Source organism: Eumetopias jubatus, unplaced genomic scaffold (genome assembly GCF_037043125.1).
Source record: "Eumetopias jubatus isolate StellerSeaLion01/CBP00866 unplaced genomic scaffold, mEumJub1_p1.0 scaffold_16, whole genome shotgun sequence".
NCBI classification, from domain to species: domain Eukaryota; kingdom Metazoa; phylum Chordata; class Mammalia; order Carnivora; family Otariidae; genus Eumetopias; species Eumetopias jubatus.
The window spans coordinates 91,200,023-91,222,257 of record NW_028274822.1 but is presented as its reverse complement, the minus strand read 5'-3'; the positions used below and the strand labels follow the sequence as shown (position 1 = coordinate 91,222,257).

Sequence of the window (22,235 nt, the reverse complement as noted above, 5' to 3'; positions counted from 1 at the left end):
GAAGGGTGAATGGGAGGAAGCCGGTGGCTAGGTCTGGGTGGTGCTGCACACTGAGGAAATCGCATACACAGAGCACGTGGGCAGGAGGGAACATCATGCAGGGATGCACGACCCAGAGCACAGAGAGCAGGAAGACTGTCTCCAAGGTGCGCGTGGGCAAGTGGCAAGTGGCCGCATCACCCAGGGCCTCGTGGGCCACGCCAAGGAAGGTGTTGGCTGTTCTAAGAGCAGTGGAAAATAATTGGGGTTGGGTTTTGTCCAGGGATGGGTGACGCAAGGGTACGGGGTATCCAGAATGGGGAGGGCTCTTCTGGCTGGAGTTTAGTGAACAGATTATTAAATGGGGCTCAGGAGCAGTGGACCAACGGGGGGGTTCTTTGTAGTGTCACAACTCAGGCAGGAGAAAATTGCAGCTCGGACGAGGGTGTCTGTGGACTGGGGTGGTTGTGATGCGTATGGAGAGAAGCCGATGGGCTTGAAGGAGGTTCCGAAAGTTGAATGGACAGGACACAGTGATGGATGGTTGGATAGGGAAGTAAAGGAAGTCTGGGAGCTCCCTAGGCTGATGGCCTGGGCACCTGGATGGAAGGTGGTGTCATTCTCCGAGATGGGAAAACTCAAGTTTGGGGAAGATCATGAACTTGGGTGGGCGTATGTTGATTTTGAAGTAAGTACCTTAGAAACTGGGCGTTAGTGCAAATATACCCAAGGCCCAGTGCCTGGACTTTGGAGAGGTCAGCCTGGGGGAGGGAATATCTGTAAAACGGTAATGCTGACACAGGTTGAATTCAACACTCAGAATCGCAAGGGTTTTACTTTTTTAAATCGCAAATCAAGAAATTATTCTGCATGCTGAGGCTGCTAACTTGCCTCATTCTCCTGCTCTCTGATGTTACAGTTTGGGAACAATGTACTGTCTAGGTTGATACATTCTCATTGGGGATAATCTTGAAGTTCTTATTCATTCAACAAAAAGTTTCAGAGAATTTATGATACCCTGCTGCTTCAGCTCCTCTCTGATGTAACATCTGCCCGAGCATCCTAATTACTGCCACCCTCGGGAAAATGCAAACCCGCTTACTGAACCCAAACCAAGAGCGAACAAACTTACATTAGCTACAGAATAGGAGATGAGAGGTCCACGGTGACATAAAAGGAAACCAGGGACTCATTTTATACATAAAACAAACAAATAGTCATACATACTGGAAAAAGTCCTAGAGGATATACATCAAAATCCTAACGGTGGTTCTGTCTGGGTAGCAGGATTACCGCATATCTCTGTTTACTTCTTTACATGTCTATGTATTTTCCAAATGCTCTACAGTAAAGCTGACGAAGGTTTTATCTCTAATGCAAGAAAATGACCATCCATCTATTTGGACCAGGAGGCAACCTGAGAGCCATTTTTGCCTTTCCCCTGCTAAGAGAAGGCCAATTCTGTCAAGGTGTTGAGGGGGGATATGTTCAGGAAATCTGGTTCCAGACCCAGAGGACTAAAATCACGATTGTTCCAAACAAAGCATATTTATGTCCTTGGGCTGCCGTAATAAATGACCACAAACTCGGATGTCCTAAAACAGGAGCACAGCTCCAGAGGTGGGAGTCTGAAGTCTCGGTGTGGGCGGGGCTGTGCACTCCGAAGGTTCAGGGAGAAAGCCCAGGTATGTATCCACCTGGTGACTGTATCAACAACCTATGATTTATCCACGTAGCGAAATGTTACTTCAGATAAAAATGAAAAGGACGAACAAACACACAACAACATAGATCAGTCTCAGCAACGTCATGCTAAGTGGAAGGATGTATTGTCTGATGACTCATATATGAAATCCCCGGGGAATGCACAGGTGTGGTGGGAAAGTGGGCGTCTTAAATGAGGAGGGAAGCCTGACCATATAGGGGCACAAAGGAACTTTATTTAGAGGCTATAGGATTCTCTAAAATTGGGTTCTGGTGATAGTTGTTCAATTGTATACATTTACTAAAACCCATCAAATTATACATTTAAAATGGTTAAATTCACTTTATGGAAACTTAAGTAAAGCAGTTAGGAAACACATAATATGACTGGGACTGGTCTCTCAAGGAGAAGAGGAAAACACACACACACACACACACACACACACACACACACACACACACACAAGAATTTAGTGCAATGCTCTGTTCTCACAGAAAGAGAGTGGCCATAAATTCAAGTTTTAATTTGACTAGAATTTTTATTAAAGTTATTCAGTAAAGCTCACCGTGTCACCCTTAATGAAGTGTCTCAAATATGCCTTAAATACACATTTAATGTACATCTAATGAGACTCTTCGGCCAACTAATTATTAGGCATGTTTAATGGGGTTTAACAATTGCAAGGGAGAAGCATAAGCCCCTTCTACATGGATTTATCCTTATCAAAATACTTTTAAGATAATGGATTTCACCCACATAGATTGCCTTTGTGAATAAAAATCATTACGTTCGCCCACAATAATAGTACTTCTATTTCCATCAGTTATTAAAACCTATCCAATTAACATAAGGAGTTGTTACTATTGGCATTCTTTATGGATTTGTGATTCTGTGTAGCTGTGGTATTTTAAAGAGATTTAGATAAAATTGGAAATTGCATGAAATGTACTTCATTTTGGAAAAGAAGCAGCAAAGAAACATTGGTTTTGTGTTTGGGGCAGGTGAGAACAGACCGCAGGTTACTGTAAATCAGATTTTGGAGAAATGTAGATTTTTCAAGGTACAAGTTTTGAAAGCCAAAGTCAAACTCAGATTTATGTTCTTGAGCACACAGAGTGAGCATTAACATAAATTCCGTTGCTACCCATCTGAAAAGATTAGGTATTTAGCAGTTGCTGCCATGCCTACAATGAGAGAGGATTGGAAGCCTTTACTTGTGTGTCATTTCTAAGAATATTTTTTACAAGACTGATTATGTCTCTTCATAATCGCTTCTTGGGTTTCACATTTCCAAATCTCCCTAGATTTGCAAATGAGCAGCAGTAGTGAGCGAATGACACCGGGAGAGGAAAGAACCTTTTTTCTAGCAACCGGGGTCACACTCACCCACTTCCTTATCCAGGGAGGAGGGGGCCCCCGTGCTGCATCCCTGCTGCACCCCTGCTGCACCACGGGATGGGAGCAGCAGTGGGCTGGACACACAATGTCCTCGTGCCCGTCCATTTTACCGTCCGTCTAGAGCAGGTGGTTGCTTAGAAGCCTAAACAAGTAAACTTAATAATGACCTAATCATTTTTATCTTTGGATCATTTTAATAATCACATTTAATTTAACAAATTAAACTTGAAATAAACGTGAACAGAAGATAATCTCCCACCGTTAAAGGCTACACAGTTGAAGAGGGGACGTTCTAATGGGGAACGGATGGGGGCGTTGTGCGCTGGAGTCTGGGACTAGCAGTAGTCGCGGATGCGGTCGCCATGGAGGTGATGATACTGCACAAGACAGAGGGTGGGGGCGGGCTGGGGATGTGAGGTCCGGCCTCGCCCCTGCCCCTGTCTCACTTGGAATCTCAGGCCCGGATCACTGTGCGACACGGAAGTCAAAGCTCACATCCGTCGCTCTTCCTGAATTCTACTCTGTGCGTGTGTACTTCCCTTGCTCTCTTTACTTTATGGCGCCATCACTTCCTTCCAATATTCCTTAAACATGGAGCAGTAAACCTTTTGCGTGGCACTAGTTTGCTGATTGCCCTCTCTGCTGGGTCATGTGTCTTGGGCCGCGCTCTTGTGTGCGTGTGTTTTATAGACCCAACAGGGTGGGGAGGCGGGGTGCTGCTGAATCACTAAGGAAAGTGGCCATCCATGGTGGGCAAAGGTAATTTCCAGCAGATCTCAAACTTTGTTGTCTATTAGAATCACCTGGGGAGATTTTAAATTTCTGAAGATCCGGACTGCAACCCGAACCAGTTCAATCAGAATCTCAGTGCAAGAGCCAGCATCAGCATTGTTTAATCTCCCCAGGTGATTCCAGCAGGCCCCTACGTTTGGAAATCATGGAGCTAGAATCCCCAGTGACGACATAAAACATTCCTGACATCTGGGACTCACTCCCCAGAGATTCTGGTGTAATTGGCTTGAGGTAGATCCCCAGCATTGGTATATCTTGTCAGATCTCCCTGTGACCTTGGTTAAGAACCACTGTTCTGGACCCAACCTCAGGTGTGCCAGAACCTTAGGAAGACAAAGCGGTTTGACTCTGATGCATCTGACATTTTTCACAGCCCTGGCTACACATTGCGGTGGCTTGACTGAAGGTGATTTTTTCCTGGAAGTATTAAGCTGTTGGCTAGAATCAGGGTTACCATCTCAGCCTGCTGATTTTGAGCAAACCGACAGCCAGGGAGGGATTAACCCCATGACCTTGGACTCCTGAATGCCATGCTCTGACCAGCTGGACTCAGCAGCAGCAGGTGCTTTCTTGGCTGCACATCAGTGGGAGTATTCCTGCCAAAGTCCAGCTTAATTAAATAAAAAAATAATGATGACCACACAAGGTGGTGATCACCCGGTGATCCCAGCAAGTGCAGCAATACTCCCCGATGTTCTGGCTCCGCATTAGGTGGCATCCGATGAAGGTAGGTTGCTTTAAACGTGTGGCTCATTTTCCACTGCAAGTTTTATGAATGTGACAAGATTTCTTCAGTCTACTCAGGCAGTGTGGAAGCTAGAGATATCTACAGGGATCCACCAGTGATGCATTTAGCTTTCAACATGGAAAAAAATACTGAAGGGAACATGACCATAAAGCAAGTTACCTGTTGAAAGTGGGAGAAGGTATTTGCAAATGACATTTCAGATAAAGGGCTGGTATCCAAGATCTATAAAGAACTTCTCAAACTCAACACCCAAAAAAACAAATAACCCAGTCAAAAAATGGGCAGAAGACATGAACAGACACTTCTCTAAGAAGACATCCAAATGGCCAACAGACACATGAAAAAATGTTCATCATCATTAGCCATCGGAGAAATACAAATCAAAACCTCCATGAGATAGCACCTCATACCGGTCAGAATGGCTAAAATGAATAAGTCAGGAAACGACAGATGTTGGCGAGGATGCGGAGAAAGGGGAACCCTCCTACGCTGTTGGTGGGAATGCAAGCTGGTGCAGCCACTCTGGAAAACAGTATGGAGGTTCCTCAAGATGTTAAAAATAGAGCTACCCTGCCACCCAGCAATGCTATTGCTGGGCATTAACCCCAAAGACACAGATGTAGTGAAAAGAAGGGGCACCTGAACCCCAAAGTTCATAGCAGCAGTGTCCAAAATAGCCAAACTGTGGAAAGAGCTGAGATGCCCTTCAAACAGACGAATGGATAAAGAAGATGTGGTCCATACATACAATGGAATATTACTCAGCCTTCAGAAAGGATGAATACCCACCATTTCTATTGACATGGATGGAATTGGAGGGGATTATGCTAAGTGAAATAAGTCAAGCAGAGAAAGACAATTATTATACGGTTTCACTCATATGTAGAACATGAGGAATGGCGTGGAGGACCACAGCGGAAGGGAGGGAAAACTGAAGGGGAAGAAATCAGAGAGGGAGACAAACCATGAGAGACTCTGGACTCCGGGAAAGAAACTGAGGGCTACAGAGGGGAGGGGGTGAGGGGACAGAGTGACCAGATGATGGGTATTAAGGAGGACACGTGTGGTGATGAGCACTGGGTGTTTACGCAACTAATGAATCGTTGAACACTACATCAAAAACTAATGAGGTACTATATGTTGGCTAACTGAACATAATAAAAAATTTTTAAAAAGAAAGTGGGAGTTGACTGAAAGAAATCCCACAAGGGAACCCTTGATGGGCCCTGCGCTGAAGGCAGAGCTCACGGGGTGTCTCCTGGAGGTGCTCAGGGCTGGGTGTGGAGTGACACCACAGCCCTGCCCTTCTGGAGCTTATATCCTGATGTGGTCAAACAGGCAGTAGATTCATAGCAAAAAGTGATTTCTGGGAGTGACAAGGATGATGGAGTCAAATGCCAAGAAGGGTGGTTAAAAGGCTTTATCATAACCCTGGGTATGCATCCTGGTGGCTCGAGTGAAGTTGATAGCAGTGGAGGTGGAAAGAAGTGGGTGGGTGTGCAGAACATATTGGAGCTGGTGCTCCAGGGATGCTCTGATGGATAGGACATGGGGGTAGACTAAAGAGTGAATCCTGACCCCTGAGGCTCTGGCTGCACCAACCAGGTGCCAGGTGGTATGAAGTACTGTTTGCAGTTCTGAAAAGAGGAGAGATTCAAGGTGGGGGGATATCAAGCATTCTGTTTGGGACCCAGGGAGCTGGGCACACCCCAGTGGACAGGTTGGGGAGGCAGGGGAATATCTGAGCTGGGAGCTCGTGGCAGAGGTCAGAGCTGGAGACGTCAGTCGGCCAGTGAGCAGAACACAGATATCCCAGGAGTGGATGAGATCACCTCCAAGGTTTTGGTCTTCCACGGCCACGTGGCACCACCGCCCCTCTGAAAACAGAAGTGCTTTGCTGTAGACCCATTTCTCTGTATTTTCAAATGGATGACAGTAAGATCGGTGTCTGTGCGCTTGTTCACGGAGCTTCGTCTTGCAGGAGGGCCTGTAGTCATTTTCATTTTCGTCAAGCATGCGCGGTACTCCTCTGTCTTTCTCAGAGGACTTCCTACCCAGCCAACCACAGCTGAGAACCATGGAATCCTAGGCCTTGGTACTGAGAAGAGATGGGACAATTAAGGCTTCAGCTGGGAGAGTGGCCAAGAATGCTGATTCTGTTCCTCATATAGGTAGTACCCACACCCCCACCTCCCAGAAAGGGAAGGAGAGATCTAAGAAATATTTCCGTGGCCTGTAGTGCATCATGGGGCTGAAGTCAATGCATGGATGGTCATGGTCATTTAAAAATCCCAGACTCACCTTCCCCGGCCTCCCAGAATAATCTTAATTGCATCCCCCCCCACAATTCCTAATTAGTGTGGGCTCAAGGCATGCAAATTCATTTCTGCATTAGCCTAAGAAAAACATAATTAAGAAGTTGTCTGGTGAAGGAAAGAAAAAGCCCATAATGTATTCCAGGGCCAAACTGCAGATGACTTTTGGACTGCACACGATTTCAGATTAGCCACACCACTGAATCTTCATTAGCATAGATAATCAAGACCTGGCTCCAGGCCCCCCCAATAAGTCTGGCTGAATCCCTGTGGCTTATGGGTCAAAAAAGGACTCAAAACCACTTACAGTCCCTCTGGAGGGTTGGGGTTCCAAACAAGATCAACTTTTAGGTGCCCAGTTAGTCAAATGAAGTTCTGGAGTAGCCCTTTGATGTTTATTAATTTTGTATGACCTTTCCATACTGACTGAATTAATTCCTTAGTTTCATGTGCCATAAAACCAATAGGCTTCTTCCAGCCTACGGAAAATTCTGTTGCCTTTGACAATTTGACATGCATTTTTCTGTAGTGATAAAGAAAGGGGCTGACAGCTCATTTAGTTAAAGGCTACAGGCAAAAAATCCCCCCAGTTTCAAAGAGCAAATACTTTATAATATCAAGAGGACTCTATCAACAGACATAAATTAAATATTCATGCCGAGTTTCACAGAACTGCAACTCTTTGGAGCCAAGGAAGAAGTGAAATTTCTCCTAAGAACCATCATCGACATCCACAATTGTCAATCTTGGATATTCATTGAGGGTACTCAACAGCATTTTGTAATATTTTCAGTTTTCTCATCAGGGAAAGCAGTACATCCCTAGATTTATAATTTCTGACACACGCAGTAGCCTGCTTTGAAAAAAATAAAACAGAAAAGTTATGAAAGTTATAAAGCCACATTCTTAGTCCTGTGTCCTTAACATCTCCTACACGTTTTCACTTGAGCTGTTGGGATTGGGCGATGTTTACATCCCAGACTGTTGGATCACACATGGGTTGGCAGTCTAGAAGCAGCCATACAAGGTATCCCAGATTCAGAGCCTCCCACGGCCAGCCACATTGCAGAAAGGAGATGTGAACTACGGTGGAAGGGAGAAGAATCACTACTCTGTGCCCACCGAATGGGGCCCCGGAATTGCCTGTTCTAAGGATTCAAGACAAACCAGAAATCCAGATGTTTGCATATCTCCCAGTTTTTAAATATCGTGATCAATTGAAAAGGATTCAATCTGTACAGTTCAAGCAACACATTCCGTGGGCTGGATTCAGTGCCCAGAACCCTAATGTGCAGTGATTTGAGTGGTGTCAGAAGAAATGACCGTTGCAGAATGGAAGACATTGAAGTTCTCAGCCTTGAGGAACATCCTTCGGCCATAAAAGGAGTGAAGCCTCAGACACGGACGACAAGCATGGCTGGAGCCGGACGATGTGATACCTCTTGAAAGAAGCCGGTCACGGAAGACCGCGTATCGCGTGATTCACCTCCTCCAAAATGTCCAGAACTGGGAAATTCATAGAGACCGAACCCAGATTAGCTCTGGCTTTGGGGCCAGAGCCAGGGTGGTGCTCCGAAGGGAAGAATACTCACAGGGTACAGGGCTTCTTTTCAAGATGATAGAAATGTTCTAAAATGGACTGTGGCGATGGTTGCACACATCTTCGAGTATATTGAAAAGTGATGAATTGCACACTTCAAATGGGTGAATTGTAGGGTATGTGAATTAAGTCTCAATAAAGCTGTCCCCACAATACAACATTAACAACACCAAAAACCACCATACCTTGAGCAAAGAGCTGAAATTTTCGGCATACAGAGCCAACGCCCCGAAGTTTTGCTGTCACACCACACCCCTGCCCAGCCTACTGGACAAATCCCCCTAAAACTCAACTCAAAAGTTAAACTTTTGGGGCACCTGGGTGGCTCAGTCGTTAAGCGTCTGCCTCCGGTTCAGGTCATGATCCCAGGGTCCTGGGATCATGCCCCACATCGGGCTCCCTGTTCTGCAGGAAGCCTGCTTCTCCCTCTCCCACTCCCCCTGCTTGTGTTCCCTCTCTCGCTGTGTCTCTCTCTGTCAAATAAATAAAATCTTTGAAAAAAAAAGTTAAACTTTTGCCTTATTTCTAGAAAATTCAGGATGATGGTAGTTCACCTGTTCACTCAGCCTCTCTTCCTGCTGAGAAGTTCTGGGACATTCTTCCACATGTCCTGTTGCCAAGGATTAAAAAGGAACAAAAAAACCCCATTATTTTCTACACTCTCTTCAGTGCCGTGATGTCCCATCAGCCCCAAGCTCACACTTAAAGCCAGGCCTGTACTGTAGTCTCCTCTCTTCCTTGGAAATCCCACTTTGAAAACACTAATCTTATGGATAAAATTGGCTTAAAGTCTTAAACTCGTTAATATGCCTTTGTCTTTTTAATCAGGAGGATATAGACAGCCCATTTTGTGGGGACGGAGGGTTCACCCAAACCCCTCTCTTTAATACAATACAACTGAACACATGGGATTTATCCACATCATAAAGTGCTTTTTGGAGGCCTTTTTTTCTTTCTTTTTTTTAATGTAGAGCCTGTTTGCTTAGCATCTCTAAAGAAGCTCGTGTTATTTTTGTCATTTAGAGTCTTCTGTGGCAGTTAATGCAATAAATAAAATAAATAAAAATATTTGACCACATCCTTGAGGATGTCAAGAACGCTTGGTCAATTGGCTTAGCCGCTTTCGGAGTTTGAACAGTGGCAGGAGCCTGGCCCGAGGGCCCCCCCACAGTTACGTGCTCCTCCTGGAGGGGATTTCAGTAATGTGCTCTAATCAGCTTAAGGAGTTAATTAAACAGTTGTCACTTAGCTCCTTAATTCTGAAACTTGATGCTAAATAAGATTTGAAATTAGTTATGCAAAACTGAGCAGTGCTTTTGTGATACCCGATTTCTTCAGGTGGCACAGAATAAAGGAGGCATTGTTCCCAGACAGCGGGGGCCGTGGGGTGACCCGGAGAAATGGACTGGGGTCCTGGGAAAACATTTGCCTTGCTGGGGAGTGCAGGCAACCAGGCAAGAGTTCAAAATCTCGCCCTTTTTATCCAAAAGGGACCTCACGGTGAGGGGTGATTATCATCTACCAGGATAGAAGTCACCAGCTGGAGCTTATAGGTCAATGTGCCCCGTAAATGTGTTTTTTCAGAGTTCTCAGTGATTTTTACAAAAGGTGAGCCAAATGTGAAAATCAGGAGCTTTTACATAAAAATAACGATTCTTGGCTTCTCTCAAAAAATCAGGAAACATGCAAACTTGGGTTTGTGTTCCTGCAAGGCAATACTTCGGTAGAGCTGAAGTTGTCTCCTTCTGATTGAGCGTGTGATCCTGGCTCACCTGGTTATGGATGAACTCAGAGTTTCGATGCCACGTCCCAGGATATGTGTCTTGGCCAGGATGTGGTGGCGGTGTAGGCAGGAGCAGGCTGTATGAGAATTGCCCCATCCCTTGACATGCCTGTGTATCCTTACCTGGTGGCTCTGAGAACCCCCATAAGAAAGGTGCAAATGAGCAGAAAAGCTCAAGGTCCAAGCTGCATTGCCCTGGGGTCCTGCCCAGAGGCTCCTCCAGAGATAATCCTGACGTAGATTTGCATGAGGAATGAACATGGCCAAGAACTCATGATTCTCTGTGCATCCAGCCATCCTATGGCAAGCCTGTGTGCACCGGACACTGAACAGAACTCAGTGCTCAGGACAGCGGAGCCCTGGCTCATCCAGGAGTGGACACGGCCAGTGAGAAAAACACGCAATCCACATCGCCCTTGAAAACTCCTCAGACCACTCAAAAAACACAATCTCTAAGCCTCAAAACCTCCATTTTTTCCTTCATCGTTGAAACAGGTTATTGCTCCTTGGTTGAGCACCATGTGAGGTGGCAGGCTCATGCTTGGGGATCCTGTGTGCGAACAATACCCCCTGACTGCTCAAGTTCCCGTCAGTGCTGTAAGATGCTCCCCCTGTGGGTGGTGTGGGCTCCTGCCAGCCCCCGTGCTCTCCCTCCAGGACAGAGCCCGGGATCACGGGAGCGCATGGTGGTTATGTGTCCCGGCCTCTCCCCTTCCGTTGCTCCCTGCTTCTCTCCTTCCCCCTCCCCCCTCGCTTTTTCCTCTTGCCAAGAACATACTGAATTCCTATAAGTCGCCACATGTCTTATGATACTGCTAATAACCAACCTCACTGAAAATCTGGTAATGCCAAGCACTGCTTGAACACTCGGCATGCCGCAACGTACCCACCGCCCCTCACAACAACTGTCCGAGGTAGATGCTATTCAGAACCCCGCTTTCCAGTTGAGGGAAACGGGGGACAACAGTTTAAGTAACTCGCAGAGTCACATGACTGGGGAGTAGCAAAGCTGGGGTTTGCGCCCAGGCAGCCTGAGTCCAGACCCTTGTGGGGACACATGAGCAGGCTCCGACCAGATGCCATTTAGATCTTTTAAGACAAGGAAAATTGGCCCCAAGAGGGTGCAAAACGTGCCCAAGATCACCTCGCCGTGCCCAGCGGGGGCTCGTGCTGTTCGGGCTGGGCTCCCCTGCCGGCCCCTGCTGCCGGGGCGCTAGGCGCGGCTGGAAGAAATCCTGAGCTCAGGTGGAGTGGAGAGTCATCACGATGCCAACACGTGTGTTCCTTCCACCCGCCGGTGCCTCACGTACGCCGTCCTCACTTCCAGCCGCTAACTCGGGAGTGTTTACAGTCCCCGTTGTAGCGACGTGGAGACCGAGACACGGTGCAGTCCCCAGTTTGCCTACCGTCGTGGGCCTAGTAGGTATGGAAAGTTGGGTTCCACGTCACGCCGTCTGGCTCGGAGCCAGCGTTCCTCACTCTGGGCTTTACTGCCTCCACATCGTAGGTAATATCTCTAATAAACCAGAAACAGTAACACTGATTATATCCACCTGGAGGCATTAAGAAAGATGTAGCATTTGAGTTGGGCCTTGAGCTTATTACCTTGGGATCATTTTTAATAGGAAGCTCCATTGGCATAAAAAACTACAATGTAAGAAATTTATTTGTACTTCGTTTCGAAGGGTACATGTACCTCATCCAGCCAGCCGGCTCTAGCCCCACGAAGCCCTGTGCTCAACAGAAATCAAGGATTTCCCTCCTGCTTGTGCATTTTAAAATTTTCTCCCATCCTTTGATGCGTGTATTTATTAAAACAAGCCCTGAATCTGGTAAAGGGAAAGCAGCAGAGGTGATCAGTGACGCCTGGACACAAATAGGAGGAGGAAATAGGACGGAGTCCAGGACACAGTTCAGCCCGGTGCTCAGGGTTGCCCCACCCCCACCCCCAGGGGACATTTGGCGAAGCCCGGAGACATTTTCCATTGTCACAGCGGGAAGGAGGCCATTATTGGCAGCTAGTGGGCTGAGTCCGGGGCTACGGCTAAATACATAAAGTGCACACAATAGCCTGATAACAAGGAATTATCTGGCCCCAAACATCAGTAGCCTGGGGCCTGAGGATACATTTGTGTGAGTATCAGAGATCCATTGTCAGTTTTCGGCTTCTGGATTCAACCTTTGTACAGAGCATGGGAGGCTTCATTATATTTCAGGACGCAGTATAGATGTTATCAACCTTGAGAGCATAAAAGTATCCATTAGGAATGAGAAACGTTGGCAGGTCAGGGTGGCCGGAAGAACAGACGGTAGTTGGAGGCGGGCTCATACGGTGCGTGGGGGTTTCGCGTGTGCGTGGCTGTGCCAGGGAACACACCGTGGCCATGCCACAACAGCCACGTATGTTTCCGTCAGGGTTCTGGGAGTCGGCTCGGGGGCTTCTGCTGGGGCGGGGAGTCCCCTCAAAGGCTTCCTTGTGGACACATCTTGGGGGGCTGGGCGCCGGATTTCAGCTGTGGCCGTGGGCCAGACCACCTGCGCTGGCCCCTCTGTGTGTCTGGACTTCCGTGCACCTTGGCGGCTGAGTTCCGCGAGCAAGCATTGCCGGGGAGAGAACCCAGTGGAAGCTAGATCACCTTCTATGGCCGAGCCTCCCAAGGGACACATTCTCGACGGCAGGCGTGAGTCCCCGGGGCCAGCCTGTACCGAAGGCGGGGGCCACCAGAGCTCCCGCGGCTGCGTGGGAGGAGCGTCCAAGCCTCTGCAGACACAACCCCTCAGGAACTGACACATTATCTCTTGATTAGAGGTGTGTGTGCTTAAGTTATAAATAAAGCCAATGGGGGAACCAAAACAGGAATCTAATTATACTGGTTGAGAAAGGAGAGAGAGAGAGATGAGGTTTCAGCTGTTGTGCCGGAAAACCAGATAACGGCTAAGCCGGCCATATCAAGAAAGTGTAGTGGATCGTGTTGTTGAGGATGGATGAAAAGCCTTCCTAACAGATGAAGCAAAAGTGGTTGCCCGAGGGGAACAAAATCAGGATAAGGAATGGGGATCAGGATGGCCTTTTGTGGCACTTTATGATAAACCTTTTCACATACGTGGTGTTTTATCAATGAGGTTGCTTGACCTTGATAAAAAATTTTTAATTCACATAGAAAGGAATAAGCACCGTGCATCTGGCTCATTATCCACGGCTTCCAGAAGACAGTCTGCCCAGCGGAAGGTGTGCGCTGTCTCCAGCCTCGTGTGGGCTCGGCCCTGGGGCATCTCGCTGCTTCCCTGTGGGTGGAAGGATAATTTTATTTTACCTGGTATGGCTGCTAACATGCAGTAATTCTCCATACTATGCCACAGCCATGAAGCTGAGGGGCTGATGCACTTTAAAAGCAGAGTGATTTATAAATTCGTTTGCAATGCAGGCCAAATTGACTGATGCTCCCCACTTGCTAAAAGCAGCTCACGGGTGCTCACTTCAGCAGCACGGAGACTAAAATTGGAACGACACAGAGAAGATTAGCCTGGCCTTCGTGCACGATGACACACCAATTTGTTCCATATTTTTAAAATATACAAATAAAGGTAAAATAAAAGAAGCGCCCAGGCTATTTAGAGTGATGCAGCATTGTGGCTAATAGGATGTAGTGTTTCTGGGGTCCTGTACTAGCTCTTCTGTTTTCATGGGGCATGAATGAGGAACTGCAGCCCATCATCTACTAAGTGTCTGCTGTTTACCAGGGGCACAGGCTGAAATAACAGAGCTTGAACAAACAAGCAAAAGACAAGGACAGGGTGATGAGTCATTATTGTAGTCATCAGGTTATTGATCTTTGTTGGGAAATGAATTGAAAAGACTTAGGAAATTAAGCACAGTTGAGAAATCACAATGAGGAAGAGAGAAGCTGCAGAGATGTTCGGTTTCCGCACCAAGTTAGGCTGGGTCTGCGCAAGCTCATTACAACAGAAACCAGGAGAATGAGGGCCAGCCATGCAGCACATGGAGGAAATGTTGTTGGCTTCTCATACCTGAGCAGTCTGTTTTGCGTCGGGCATATGACTCAGAATTTAGTGAATATTTTCATTGTTTGGAAACGAAAGTGGGGAAGTGTTAGGTATTAGTCAGGATAGATTAGGTTATAGTGCAGTAACAAGTAACTCCAAAAGTCTCATTGCCTTAAGACAAAGAACACGTATTTATTACTCTTGCTGTACGTGCTCTGTGGGTCAGTAGGAAGCTCTTCTCCATACCGTGATCGGGGTAACCAGGCTGACAGAGGCTCTACCATCTTGTGGTTGCACCATCTGGAACACGCAACCTCTGTCAGCAGGGCAGCTGATGAGAAAGAATGGGAATTGTGCATCAAAGCTTTATTCCCCCAACCCAGAAGTGACAGCACCGACCCTCACATGTAAATAGCTACAAGTGTTCACATGGCTCGAACTTCGAGGGGCCTGGAAAATATGTTGGTGCAAATGGCATATTTTTTCTGAGCCTTTCTTTCTCTTCCATAAACTGGAATCCACCCACACGGCACACCCATCAGCATCCGGACTGATTGGCCAGGCGTATCTTCTGACCGATCAGTGCTCATGCCATAGCAGGTGCTTTAGGATTTCCCCCCGACCCCAGTTTAAATATCAGCTTTGAGTATGACATAATTTGACAGGAGGAAAAAAAAATCACTTTTATACTGGTTGTGAACATCTGTCTTTAACTGCGCAGAGTAGTGTTTTAATATGAAAACTGAATTCTTGCATCTTATGTCCCCTTGACATTTGATGTCCTAGAATTCTGTCTGCGCTGGACAGAGAATCGTAAAGTGCTACTTCTTTGTGTTGTTGGAGGTGGGGTCAAGAGCAGAGAGTAAATGATGCCGATATTATAAAATTTTAATTACGGAGAATCAATCGACTTAGCAGAATATGTCTCTTTTTGTACTTAAACACCAGGAAGATAGCAGAGCATGTCGTGTTGATAGAGGCTGTGGAAAACTCCGATTTGTAGCTGCCCAAAAGGTATTCTATGTTCTTACAGTCCCTTGCTGTGTAAATCTCATGTTCTCTAAGTAAACTCCAAAAATCTGCTTTATTCAGAGAAGGAAGAGAACAGAGTGTCCCCGAGGGATTAGGCTTGTGATTTTGTCTCTGCCAATTAGATGTGCCCATGTGATGCTTTCTCTCCAGTGTGGGGAAGAGGGAGTATGTGGGGTTTGGGGAGCGGCAGAAAGGGTCTAAAACAATCTGCCCGACTTCCCAGCCTCCTAATCAGGGACAGAAGCAGCGATCCATGGCAGGCCCACTGAGTAGTTCCAGACCCTGATTTTGGGAGGTCAGCCGGACTCTGCTTCTTCAGCCCGTCATTCAATGCCAAGTCCTTCGCAAAGCCCTTCCTGCTGAAATGAGCAAGAGCGGATTCTGTTGTCTGCAGCTAAGATCCTTGACTCACGTGGTATCTCTCAAAACCAAAAGGAGTAAATATGTGAGAAATGGGGCACATATTCTATACAACAAGTATATTAGCAATACGGGAAGTCGCAGAGGTATCAAGAGGAGAGTAATGATGTTGCCAATCATAGGTAGATCTAGCACGTGCTTGCTCCCAGAGCCTTGCAGTGTAGCCCCCCGGGTGGTGTGCCCCCTGTCCCTCTGGTTCCTTGATGCAGCACCTGTCAGTTCTTCATTCCCTGAGGACCAGGTGGGATGCTGGTAGAGCATCTGATACTTCAGTGGAGCATTTGATACAGTCTTGCTACTGGAGTGTCTTAGTTTCACCAAGGATTGTAAGCAGACAAGAGAAGAAGCATTACTCCTGAAACCTGCTGTTTGAATTACTGGAAACTCTGGCCACAGGTCTCCGTGCAAACAAGAATGCTGAGGCATGTTCCTTTTTTAGAAAGTAAGCACAATACTTGTCCCAGACTTTATCAGAGGGCGTTCTTTCCTGGCATACGAGAACTTTATAACCACCCGAGTCCATTCTTGGAGCTGCTGCCCCCCCTCCCTGACCTGGCCCATCTCCAGTCACATTCCCCCCCGGCCCCGGGGGCTTCTCTGACCTCCTGGGAGCCCTCCCAGGGGTGGCCTTGACACCCCTGGAGAAATGCATGCTTCCAGCCTGTGGTCAGACAATTCTGGCAGGCCAGCCCCCTGGAGACACTAGCTCCCCAGGTCCCTGCTGCAGGCTGGACACCACCACCTCCGGTGGGCATTTCCCTCCTTCCCACGCCTCACCCACCACTTCCCACCCCTTGCAAGTAAATTAACGCCACCTAGAGCCTGTCCCAGGCTCTGTTTTCGGGGAGATTCAGACTAATGCAATATCCAATTTGCAAGTTGGCCAACTGAGGTTGGTAATTGTTCAGAAATACTAAGTCTGCATCTCAATGAGAATTGGAAGGAAACCCAAAGGGTTTGACCACCTTCCTGGTCATCTTTATTAATTAGGGTTCCTTGTAAGCAAAACACATTGATTCTGGTTAAGTTTGGGTTTTGTTTTTTTTTAAACTACTTTTGAGGTATGGTTGACATATATAAGCTGTGCATGTTTAATGCATATAACTCAGTGAGTTTGGGGATAAGTATACCCCCGTGAAAGTGGCACCATGATCGAGGCCATAGATGTAGGCATCACCTTACAAAATTTCCCTTATTATAATTATTGTATGTGTGTGTGTTGAGAACACTTAACCCTCTAAAAAGGAGTTTAGTGAAAGAATATGGGCTCTCCCAGAGAACGGATGGCCCAGAGAAAAGGCAGGAACCAGGCCCTTCGTGGAAATGCAGGTAACAGGGAAATGACAGGTTTCCAGGTGCTGCTGACGGGAAATGAGATCCGAGCACCCGTGGCTCCTGCCTGCTTCCCTCAAATGGAATTCCCATCCGGGGGCAGGTAAGGGCGAGAGGCTGACCGTGTGGCCTCGGGGATGCCCACCAGCTCCCGGTGGGGGGAGAGGGTTGCTGTGTCTGTCCTTCCCAAGGAGAAGGGAAACCTTCCCCAAAGGATAATGATGTGCTGTTATGGAGAAGGGGTTGGGCAGGCAAAAACAGAAGCTTCCATCCCAGGGACTCAGAATAAACAATGTTATAAGGAAATCTGCCTCAGTATTGCCCTGAAGTCCTGTCTGGGGGCGAGCTTGTCCCCTTTCTCACGCCCTGGTTAGCGGCCCCTGTAGGAAATGGTTCCTTCGTGTGGATTCAGTAAAGCAAGTTGCCAGTTAGCTCTACTTCCCCTCCTTCGGAATGCCCGTCTTCCTGTGTCCTCTCTCAGGGAGTTTGGGGTGTGACACTCTGGCGCGGAGGCGAGGGACGCGGCCGTGGGCCGCTGTGCCCCGGGGACGCTCACGGATGCCGGGCCCGCGCCAGCTTCCCGCACGGCGGGGAAGAGTGGCCATGCCCCCCGGGCGCCGCCACGTTTGTTTAATGGCACGTTTGCCCTTGTCTGCCCCCCTCCGGAGAGATGCGCCAAGCTTACCTGGACGCTCTCGTTAGGAGGGAGCAGCGCTGCCGCAAATGCCATTCTTGCCGTTATTCCTTCCGACCTTCCTCATCTAGTTCAGACACGCGGCCCTGGCTCGGAGCCTGGCGTGAAAACGGCACGTGATCTCCCAAGGGGCCACGGTCACGGTGAAGGCAAAGAAATCATTTTTCTCCCCGCCTCCTGAGGGACAAGAAGCTATTTGATTTGCTGGTTTCAGCCCAAGACCCGAGAAACAGGAGGGCCTCTTGCTGGCGGGTCACATCAGACAAGGACGGTGGTTATCTGAGGGCGACAGGTTTAAATAAGCAAGACCTTAGTTGTGTTTCCTCTGCTGGGTGTTCGGAGGGAGCGTCCAGGATTGGTGTTGGGACGCATCCCGCCGGCGTCCAGGACCCTTCCCTTGGTTCCTGGGGCCACCGTAAGAAAGTACCATGAACGTGGCAGCTCTTGAGGAGAATCCTTCCTTATCTCTTCCAGCTTCAGTGGCTGCTGGCATCCTAGATGTTCCTCAGCTTACGGACGCACCACCCCGATCCCCGCCCGTGCCTTCACAGAGCCACCTTCGGTGGGGGGGGGGGCTCTGTCTGTGTCTTCTTGTCTCAAAAAGACACCAGTCATTAAGGGGAGGGCCACCCTCATCCAGGACGACCTCGCCTGAACTTAACTCATCATAGCTGCAAAGCTCCTCTTCCCAAATGAGGTCACATCCTGAGGTTCTGAGTGGACATGGATGTTGGGGGGACGCTGTCCACTCTGGGGCACCAGCCACTCACACCTGAGGCACCGGCCATTGTCATAAACTCTCCAACACTGTTGACTCACCGAAACCCGGGCAGACACAGGAAGTGGGCACTGTGCTATCCTCATTCCATCGTTGAAGCTAATTAGGCACAAGAGTCTGGTGAGCCATCCGAGGTCACCCACTGGGCAGTGTCAGAGGCTGGATTTACACCCAGCACTCCAGCAACAGATTCCCTGCCCTTGAACCTAACATGATACTGGGCCATGTGGCTTTTAGCCACATGCTTTCACTGTGGGGGGTACAAGATACAACCCCAAATCCAGGATCATCTGTGCTTGGCAACAGGAAGAAAGGGAAACACAAAAGAACCTTCATAATCTGCTTTTTTTAAAAAAAATTTATTGTTATGTTAATCACCAAGGATCTGCTTTTTTTCACAAACTTTTTTGGAAGCCTCACCAAGTGACTTCCATTTATATCTCATGGACCAGAACTGTGTCACAAATGAAGGACAGCCCCCCCAAAATGCAGTAATTTTAGCTGGGCATCTTGCAGCCTCAAATAAAATTAGGGTTTCGCTAGGAGAGCAGAAAGGCAGGTGGCCATCAGGTGGGTGACAAACCATCTCTAACACACTGATCAACCTCTGGGTGCGGTTTAGAAGGCCCCCAGTGTGATGTTCATCTGCCTCCATCACCTTCCTCCCCTCCATTTTAAAGTTAATTTGGAAGGGTGATCGTGAATCAGTGACTATGTTCATGAAGCAGGAAATCAAGATTCTGGAAGGCATGAGGAAATTAAACAAACAAACCCTCTAATTCTGGTTCCAATCCATCAGACCTCCAGATGAGACATCATTCCTCAGTTTTATTCCCAGTCCTCTGCCCTGTGCACGTCCCTTACACCCCAGTGCGGCACAGTGCCCCCGGACCACCGTCTGTCAGGAGCATCCTTGGAAAGCAGGGGAGGCTGCTTTGCCCACGCACACAGCAGGCTGGATGTGCCGGAGATGGTCGGCCCCGGGAGCGGCTCTCAGGAGGCACTGTATAAATAACCCAGCTCCCTCGCCCCTCCGTGGAACTATTTTTAGGTGTGTATTTTAGGTAATTTCCCTGCAAGGGAATGGGTGATAATGTATCTCCACCCATGGAAATATATAACACACATGGTGTATTTTGCAGCGCGGCTCAGTCCCTGCAGGACCAGCTCCAGCTACCCACTGCGGGAGCTGGTGGAGGCTCGCACGCCTTCCTGGCTGCCTCTTCCCGACTCCCCTACGGACACTTCCTGAACCCCCCACTAAGCCTCCCTGCCCTTGAATCCCTTTCTCGACTCTGTTTCTAGAGGGGTCCAAGCTACGATGGGAGCTGTCATTTCTCGGGCAAAACCAGGACATGCATTGTTTCCTTACAATAGATCATGAGTTGAATCCCAGGAGAGTATCTGTGGCCCCTCTTACAAGGCGGCCTCAAAGCACGGTCACCTTCTCCTCCCGTTTTTGCGGCCTCCTGGCCTCTGGAGAGCCTGAAGTTCTGTGGAGCTGTGGGGTACCCAGGGAGTCCTCTCTGCATGGAGCGTGGGGCTGCCAGTGAGGACTGAGATGGTGCGTTCTCAAGACCTCCCTGCCTCGCTTTCCTCGCTCTGAGGGGCTGGGATGAGGGCAACCCATGGTGGAAGGCAGCTGAGCTTTCCGGGGTTTGATGGGGTCAGATCATCAACGCAGCTGTGTGTCGCATCTCAAACCAAACCAAGGTGAAGCGGGGCCCTCCCACCACCTCTTTCCTGGAGACGTGCCATTCACCTCCCGGAGAAAGCAGAGCTACACCAGAGAGCGGGCTCGTGACATTGAAGAACTGGGAATGCGCAGACAAGGCAGGGGCGGCCTGACAGCTCCGTCCCTAATCCCCGTGAGGTCCCGTAGGCAGAGTGATGCGTCCAGCCGGAGGCACCCCCGACATCTGGACCACACCTGCTCACCAGTGAGTCCGGGGTTGGTCCTCACCGCGCTGCCTTGAATGCACAGGTGCTTTAAAGGCCTTTTGGGTTTTACTGTTGGATGCTGCTTGTTCTTCCACCAGGCACATGCGAAATCTTTTTCCTCTTCCCTGAAGCTGGTGTCCAAAGTCATAATGCCATGCCCCCACTCTGTTCTTTCCTTTGAGATGAGCCAGTTTGGGCCAGAGAGTTAAGGAGTGTTTTCCCACTTCTTCCCAAAGTGTGAATGGTTCTCCTGGATCTCTACCCTTTTAGTAGGAACATAGACACAGGTTCTTCCCCGCGCCCCCCCCCCCCCAGAGGCGGTGTAGCACCACATTCTGACTTCATCCCTTCGTTTTACTATGCTTGCGCCCAAAATAAAAGCGCATCAGTCTGGGAACTCACAAGGCAGGGGGGGAACAAGCACATAATCAATGGGCATTTAGAAGCTTTTGCGTATTGAGACAGTATAAGGCATGGTCTTTGAAATTCAGGAACATTCCAAACTGCGGTCTTTCTTTCAGAATTAAATAATTAAAAAAAAAAAAACATATATATAGTTTCACATTCAGATCTAAACCAAATGAGCTAATTATAAGATGAACGAGTCCTATAAAGGAAAAATAAGATCTTATGTAAGAAATATAAAGTTAACATAAGGAAAAGAGTTATGCAATGTTAGGATGATACATTTCTATCCCTTCCTCTGGCATACTCCTAAATGGGAATTTGCGACTTCACATGAAAATCAAATTAGCAAGAACCTGTGCAAGCCTGGCCCTAAGAGAGACGGGTCTCCTAGCACCCGTCCGGGTGTCTCACTGCTGCTTCACCAAGGATAGGCCAGACAAGGTCGGACCTACAGAAGAAACTCGGCGTTTGCCCCGACACAGCCCCCCTCTCGGGGACAGCACTGGCCCGCAGTTAACAGCATTGAGCAAGAATGCCATGGGCAAGAATTTGGGAGGCTAGTTGTACAGAGGCTGTGGGTTGTATGGGGACTTTGATCTTTGTGTGATTGGGGGAGACCGTCCCTGCAGAGGGGAATGAGACCCACTTCTGGTTCTTGGGGCTCAGTTTTCTCCATCTGAGAAATGGGCTCCTATGATCTCCCGGGGCCCTGTAGGAGGAACGGAAGAAGGGAGAGGTGCGCTGGGGACAGGTGCAGAATGAGGGCCGCCACTCAGTGTCTGGGACATGCAGCCTGAGGCCCTGCGTCCACGTGCAGGACTAAGAGCCGGAGACCGGGGAGGCAGGTGTGTGGGTTCAGTCCTTCGGTCGAGTCCTTAGCCACACGTCCTGCAGATAATGAATCGCTCGCTGCGGCTAGCCCTGTGCCAAGCACTGGGGAGCAGAAGGCAGACCAGCCCCACGGAGCTACAGCCTGGAAGAGAGATCACCAATTGAATAATTCTAAGTACTTAGAATTATTCTAAATAACGGTGTCAGATGCCACAGAGGAGATTCTGTGCTTGTGTGTCCTGGGCTCTGAGGGGCTCTGGAAGCAAATAACGAGGGCAAGCAGGGACATCCCGTGGGACACCTTGAGCTGAGCAACAAGGGAAGCGTTGAGCAGGCAAATGCATGTTCGGGTGAGTGTGTGGGGTGTGTGTATGTTGTCACGTCGGGGGCTGAGCCTGTCATTGGAACCATAGCAGCATTCCAGACACACACAGAGACCGGGACCCAATAAGGGCCTGGAAGAGGGACAGGGAG

The 22,235-nt window shown here is 48.5% G+C and overlaps 1 protein-coding gene and 1 pseudogene across 1 annotated transcript in view; both read left to right on the top strand.

Moving 5' to 3' along the window:
- TMEM132D (transmembrane protein 132D) overlaps positions 1-22,235 on the top strand; it is a 547,747-nt gene that overhangs the window by 439,861 nt on the left and 85,651 nt on the right. The gene's annotated exons all lie outside the window — the stretch shown is intronic.
- On the top strand, positions 13,790-13,888 carry LOC114197833 (U6 spliceosomal RNA; annotated as a pseudogene).